The sequence below is a fragment of the Anguilla rostrata genome, chromosome 13 (genome assembly GCF_018555375.3).
Source record: "Anguilla rostrata isolate EN2019 chromosome 13, ASM1855537v3, whole genome shotgun sequence".
In the NCBI taxonomy this organism is placed as follows: domain Eukaryota; kingdom Metazoa; phylum Chordata; class Actinopteri; order Anguilliformes; family Anguillidae; genus Anguilla; species Anguilla rostrata.
The window spans coordinates 10777931-10786071 of NC_057945.1; positions in this window are offsets into that span (position 1 = coordinate 10777931).

The following is an 8141-nucleotide window of genomic DNA, read 5'->3' on the forward strand; positions in this document are numbered from 1 at the left end:
ATGGTTTTTTCCTTCACCACAGTCCTTGCTCTGCACATTTAATACTTGAAAATTTTCAAAAGATGTTTGTACAACTGGTTCCTTTAAACTGCCAGCAGGGGTGCTTGCCAAGGCCTAGGTAGAAATAGAGTAAACGAGCTGAAAGGGTCGTATCTGCTTCTGGTGGAGTTAATATCAGCGCCGTGAAGTCAAACGCATTAACAGGTTATATAATTCCTTGAAAAAGGCTTTTCTCCAGGAGCTCAAATTCAGAACTGCTGTCGCGTGTGGGAGAAGAAACGAGACGCAGATGGAGAGAGCAAGAGAGAGAGAGAGAGGGGAGGGAGGGAGGGAGGGAAAGAAAGATACACAGTAATGCCGGCACAGAGGCAGGAGCACGCTCTGTTATTCTTGGCGGATGCCGACGGAGCCCGAGGTGCAGATTATTTTTCACCGCGGTTTCCTGGGCATAAACCCTCTTTTTATCACCCTGAAATGAAAACACTGCCGTTTTTTTTTTGCGCCGAACTCACACGGCCAGTCGCAGGCCCCCGCTCCCCGCTCAAACGCAACCCCGCGCGGGGACGATTCAAAGGGTTTCTCCCACTCTTTTTATGGCTGTGCTGAGATGGATAATTACAATCTATGTGTCGCCATGGTGGACACAACTCTCCCTCGTGTCCCCAGGGCTCGGAGGCCCTCAGAGTCGTCATGGGCATCCCCTTCAAAGAGCGCAAGAAAAGAGTCTTTTCCACAGATGTTATTCCCAGTGTTAAAAGAATAACTTCCTTGGAAATATTATCCCCAGGGTTAAAGAGTACCATTACTCAACAAAAATATATTGGAACGTATTGAATAATGTAACGTAGTGCATTTCGTACAATTGAAGTACTCCAAATATATTTTACCACTGCATCTGACTGGGTGAATTTTGTCGGTTATTTTTAGATTTCCCACCAAGACTAAAGCAAAGAATTGTGAATTTCAAGTAACAGATTCTTCAGATTTCAAACATAAATCAGGGTTTTGCTTTAATATCTCTGGTATGTGTAGGTTAACTCAAATTTAATATCAGGATAGCCCTCCCCTGCCACTCACAAAAAAATCCAGACAAAGAAACAAAGTTTAACACACATGACGTCAATGAATACTTTTTAATCTGATCAGAGTCCCTCCAGCCCTGACGCTACCCAGGAAATCTTACAAGCTGGCCGCATAACAGACGTTTTTAATGACCACACAAATTGGGTGTTCAAACATCTTTATTTTAAATAGCACCTTTAGAAATTCATGAAAACCTTGAAATTTGTAAACACTACAAAGTAATAATTGTAATAATCAAATTTTTAATATTTAAGGTGTTGAAATGGATGCCTAAAGATTGGTGGCACAAAAATGAGACATCTGTTTCTGAAAAACAGCGCTATGCCACAAACTTGTACTGACAGCCCCAATTCCTGGCAAAAAAATCTGATCTGTCCTGCTCTTTCCCTCCCAAAATAACAATACAGGCCCACCCACATTCAGCACTGGAAACACAAAGCATACGTCCTCAGGACAGGACAAACAGAGAGAGAGAGAGTGGAGGGGGTTGAAGTTGTAACGAAACATTTGTTAATGTTAGTTTACATACAGCACAGGATCCTAATATCAATATATGTTAGGTATTTAATTTATTTTCTTATTTACCACAGGATACAGCACTCTTAACTCAATCCTTCTAATTGCGTACTGTAGGTGCATTATATGATCCGGTGTTTGGAAGTTAATAGATTATTTCCTGTAAGCTACTAGCCCAAAGGTGTGGGCTTTCCCACTCCAGTCTCTCTCCAGTCCTGGGCAGGTCCCAGACACGGCTCTTAAGCTGCAGAATACCTGCACTGTTTGGCAAACACAAAGCCGCCCGTGCGGAGGCTGGGAATGATCTCATTAAGTGCACACCGACACGCCAGCCTCCTGCAGCCTACGGCTCCAGTTCTGCTGCAGAAACTATTACTGATTACCTCCATTGCAGAGGAAGGCCGTCATCGAGCTGTGCTTACGTTAATGACAATTCTGAATTCTAAGACAATTGAAACAAATTGTCTTCTTGTCATTCTGCCCTGTGAAAAGGCAGAAAATCAGTTTTCTTGTCAAATTCCAGCAATGGGGAAGTATAGATGTAAAGTGAAAGATGTAAATAAACGTACAAAAATAATTTTTAACGTAAAGAAAATTTATCCACGTTAATGATGGTTGGCAGATAGCTCCAGCATCTCTCTAGCATAGAACTGCTTTAGGTACCCAAGTGTGTGCATGTGCCCAAAGACAAGGCCAAGACTCCTCTACCTTTCACACAAGTGGCTCCCAACAGCCCCTACATTCACTGCTTCAGCTCTGACGTGTGTGTGCGTGTGTGTGTGTGTGCGGACGTGTGTGTGTGTGTGTGCGTGCGGACGTGTGTGGGTGTGTCAATGCGCACACGTGTGTTTGAGGGGGCGAGGGGAACGGGGAGGTGTATTGACACTGAAAGGGGACCTTCTTCCTGTGAGGAAAGAGCCTCCCGTTGGAATATCAGCGGGAGCGGCGCGCCGGAACGGAGCAGCGATGCGAGGAGAGATTTACTCATTAACTTCCCAGAGCGGCACGCTACCCGACTACTCCGGCTGCGCGCCGCAGCGCAGAATAGCGCCATTATTCCCCGACGCGCTAGCCGGCCAGCGGTAGCCGCTGGAAAGCTGGCGGAAGGCTTCGGGTTTTTTTTTCCTGCTCCAGTATATTTAAAAATAGTGATCTATTTTACTCTTCCTCGGAGAGAGCCTGTCTCTGATTTGTAGACGGGGTCGGGACGGGCAGTCGGGCGGATGTGTGGGTCACGGGCTTCTTTACCGGTTCAAGGGGCTACAAATACAGCGTGTACCCAGACTGATCAACTGTGATGCAACCAACCATGTGATATTTTGACCAATTGCTTACAGGGGGAGGTCTGCGAATTGGTGGGCTATTAGCAAAGTTTTCGCGCTGGGGGCTTGCACACGCTGCACCGAATTAACTCAAAAAATTGCCTTTTGGTTTGTTTCTTATTCTAAAGTTGTATTTTTGCTAGAAAATAAATCTCTGTTTTGTTTTGAGTATACTAGCACCTTAAAGTGCAGACTGTCAGCTTTAATTTGAGGGCATTTGATTTGATCCACATTGGGTGATTCATGTATGAATTACAACCCTTTTAATACATAATCCCCTATTTTAGGAGAGAAATGGTAATTGGACAACTGGCTGCTCAGCTGTTTCCAGCTGCGAGTCTTTGCATCATTAGTGTTGTAGTCTGTAGTTCCGGTCACTTGTCTCCCCAGTACTGTCTCTGTGTCTGTGTTCCCTGAGCTGCTTCACTCCCCTGTACTTGCGTGATTTCACTATTCGGGTGGTTCCGGGTTTTCGTGGTTTCCCCCCTTCTTTCCAGTCTCGCTTTACTTTCTTCCTGCTGATTTCTAGTTTTACTAATTTCTACTAATCCCTACTAACTTATAGATTGTAAAGTACTAACCTCGCTAATATACTAACATGTGAATATTACTAATGGACTAACACACACTAGTTTTGGGTTTTTGATAGTTTAGATCACTATACTAATACATTAACCAGTCTCCCCTTTTCCATGCTGCGCTGTAGCTCCGCCCCTTTTCTTTCTAGCCTGCTCTAACGCTGAGTTCTGCAATTGCCTGCACCTGTCTCTTGCTCTAACTGCACCTCTCTCTCTCTGCACGTGTTTTACCTGCTAAACCCAGGCCGTCTGTTATCATTGTTGTCTATGTGATTCCAGTCCGCGTTTTGTCAGTCCCCTGTCATTTAATTAGTTATCCTAATGTTCTTCACCTGGATGTTGTTTGTTACTCCGCCCTCACTCACGTAACCCCTCCTTGATTGTTACCTTCCCCAGTGTATAAATGTCAGTCTTTTCCACCATGTCCCTGTCAGAACGTTGATCAAATTCATTGTGCCGATTATTTGTAAGCCTTTGTATTTTGAGATTCCTGCGACACCCCTTTGCCTGACTTCTCTTTTGCCTGCCCCTTTGTACCTTCGCTATTTCTGATCTCCTGGTTTTTGACTTTTTGCCTGTCTTTTTACTTTTCTTCTGGAAACTCGATTCTGTACCGCACTCTCTCTGATCACCTGGCTTCGAACTTCGCACGGAATAAAGACAACGTTTTCTTGGATTTCCCTGGTCTGCGCGTGGGTCCTTACTCTGAACGTAACAATTAGTTCATGCACGACAAAGCTAACAAAAGGTCTGGAGTTTATTCTAGGGGCAGAATTCGTATTTGGAGTCTGTTGTCTTGCAGTATGAGGACCAAATTAGTCTCACTGCCAGAAAAGCAAGCCATCATGAGGCTGAAAATGATATGCACTTTTGATATGCACTTTTGTACGTCGCTTTGGATAAAAGCGTCTGCTAAATAAATGTAATGAAAAGTTAATAAATCAGAGACATAGCTAAAACTTTGGGTGCGTCTAAATCAACTATTTAATACATTGATAAGAAGCAAGAACACACTGGTGAGCTCAGCAATAGCAAACAACCTGGTAGATCACAAAAGACCACTGTAGAGGATGACCGAAGAATAATTTCAATTGCAAAGAAAAACCCCTTTTGAGTTGTCGAACAGATCAAGGACACTCTCCAGTATGTAGCCATAGATGCGACACTCTCCAGGATGTAAGCATAAATGTGACAGACTACCAGGAAGAGAAGACTAGTACTAGTAATAAATGTAATACATAATATGTAATATCAGCATAAAACTAAAATGATAATGATAATATTTATGCAAAAAAAGGTTTTTTGGCATGTCTACTTTATTTCAAATTACTGATGGTATGGTATGGTAACTCACTTTGAATACCTTTTTACAGATGATAATGGCTCCAAGAAACAACATCAGAAGAAAGGGCACAGATAAAAGTTCTGCGCATACAAAACAACTACTTCATATATATATGAATGGACTTTATGGACTGATTCCAATATCTCTTGTCACATAATGGCCTCTCACAGCAACAGTACAAAATGGCAAGATTGATACAGATCACGTATGTCTAAGAAGTAAGTCTTGTACCTCTCATGTTCCTAAATTCCCCTGTGCTATCTCTGAACACTGAACATGATGGAATCCTTTACCAATAGTGACAACAGATTCTCATCCAAATAGTGCAAAGCGCCGTTTGCTCTGTTCATCTGTTGCTTTAAAATCTGTAAAATGTTTCATGTACCAGTGAAAGGCTGAATGGGGTTGCAGTATTTACACATGTCATTGAAGACTGAAGAATCACATAATGATAAGTAACTCTTCAGCTTCATGCAGGCCCCGCGACCAAAAAACAAAAAAAACAAAAGTTCAATACGAGGCTAGGAACGTTTACAAGTCACAGGTGGTCATCCAGGCACGGTTAGTTTATGGCTTCTCAAACCGCCGGCCAATCAGAACGCGGCGCACAGCCCCGGCACTTTCAGCGTTTCCGTAAATCTCAGCGCGCGGCTTCTTTTTTTTTACTTCCCCGCGTGACAGACGCTCATGGGGGGGACGTGCATTTCTCGGATGTTTCTCCAGGCTCCTTCTCGGCTTGTTTGCAGGCAGTCCCCCCTTTTAAGTGGATCCCTCTGCAAAAAAAAAGAAAGAAAAAAAAAGCTCCCCTTTCAAACCCGCCGTTCCATTCTTTAGAATTTGTCCAGAGAGAGACGACGTGTTCCTGGGTCGATACCCGGGCGATGAAACGGCAACAAGGGCAGGCTGGTAGAGGGCAGGCTGGACAGAGGGCTCTTTATTCAGGCGGTGCAGCACAGAGGCCTCGGCCCAGAGCCTGAGACCTGGAGGCCAGGGCCGTACACAGAGGCGCCGACACTGAGCAGAGGGGTGCAGAGGGGGCGAGCAGGGGGCATTACAGACCCCCGCATCCCAGAGGACCGGGCGAAAGGTTCTGATATTACGCGTATAGGGCCGATTTCCCAAATACACATTAGGCTTAGTCCTGGACTAAAAAGAGCGTTGTATGGAGAAGCTCCATTCAAAATTGAATTTAGTCTAGGATATAGTCTAGGCTTAATCTGTGCCTGTGAAACCAGCCTATAATGTCCGACTCCACGAGCCAAAAATGGGCATAAAAGTCCAGTGTGGGTTCCCTTGTTGGTCCCTCCTACACAGCAGTTTCCTCTCGGTTTGGGATATCAGGTTATGGACCTCTTCATCCACACGCGAGCACGCGATGCAGATTAGCCTCACCACAGAGGGAATGTGCTGTGCCTCTCACCTTTTCATTGCCCACATTTATCTTATTAACAAAGCAGGGAACACAAAACACAGGCCTACTGTACCTCCCTATTTCCTGTATGGAATATGTATATATCATATTCAGGCTTTCATTTAGTTGGTACATATACAGAGCTCCTCGTTGATATTACACATTCAAGGGCTGAGATTTTTTCCTATGAACCCTTAAAAACATACACTACGTGGCCAAAAGTATATGGACACTTGACATCCGACATCTCATCCAAACCATGGGATTTAAAATGGAATTGGTCCACCCTTTGCTGCCATAACAACCTCCTCTCTTCTGGGAAGGTTTTATACTACATGCTGGAGCATTGCTGCAGGGATTTGCTTCCATTCAGTCAGAAGAGCATTAGGCCTGGCTTGCAGTTGGCTTTTCATTTGATCCCAAAGGTGTTGGATAGGGTTGAGGTCAGGGCAAGGCAAGTTCTTCCGCACCGTTCTTGACAAAACCACTTCCATATGGACCTCGCAAAACCACTTCTATATGAACCATGTCATGTTGAAACAGGAAAGGGCTTCCCCAAACTGTTGGGGGAGCACAGAATCATCTAGAATGGGTGTCCACATACATCACACAGCTTATCACAATCACCATGTGCTTGCCTGATAACGTTCTCATAAACAACACAGGGTTCAGTCTTCACACACAAACAGAGGCCAGTCATGTCTGCCCAGTGGACAAGGCAGTCTTAACTTGTGCAATAACACACACAGCACCAGAACATATTCCACAAACACAGTATAATTATGTTTTACTGTATACAGATGGAGTGAGTTAGAAATATGGGAGTCATGTGTGTTTTTCCCCTTTGACAGTGTTAGATCTCTAAAAGGACAAATAAGCAAATTTGACAAAAACTACAATGCACATACTAATTACTCCAATCTATATATGCATGAATTCAACATATTTGTTATGTAATACTTGTAATGGAATTACAATAGTTTTGTCAGCTAAAGATACAGTACAGTCAAAATGTATTCCATAGAGTAAATCATCCCAGTCAATTGAAAGGAATTCATTCATCTCAGTCATCCAACTTTACAGTTGAGACAAATATTCTCCATTCATTATGTGGTGTTGACACACATATTATCCATCAATGAGCAGTGGGAGTCACAAGTGTGTGGTGGGTGTACGAAAACAAACTACAAACAAAACCTTGTCAGCTTCGGGTCTGCACATTTTACTCACATAGTGAAGATAGCTTATGGAACAAGGATGCATTGTTCCAGCTTGCTGGTTGGCTGGTCTTCCCGGGCCCAGTGATGGATATCTGCCTAGGCTTTGAGGTCCTTCTCCCAGCTGTGCTGCAACAGCCAAGCATGTCCTCTGTGCTCTGTAATCTTCTCTGGGCTCGTAATTGTCTGACTCCAGTTCGCTGCTTGAACTTATCCTTTTTTTAAAAAATAGGCAGATAATAAAGTGCTGCAAAGAATCCCAAACACGCTAATCTTTCGAAAGACAGCGCTGTCTGTCTGAATCACCGTAAGACAGGCCTGTCACACAGGAATGCTTCAGTAGATCTGAAAAAAAATGGCTCAATTTTCTCTCAAAATGATTCTGAATGAGAGACAATAACATTCAGCACTTAATTCCGCACTTAAGTTTGCAACAGAATAGAGCACAGAGTAGATGACCCCAGCAATCTTCATCAGTGGGAAACACGTACAGTATAAAACACCTTTAACACACACCAGACCATCACAATGGTCTAGTGAAATTTGTGATAACTAAGATATCAAGTTTGTATATGTAGCATTTAAACTTTAAAGACAATTGCTCATTAAAACCACTGTAATCTAAGAGATTTACATATTCTGCAGAATAAAGACTGTAGGACTCAAGTA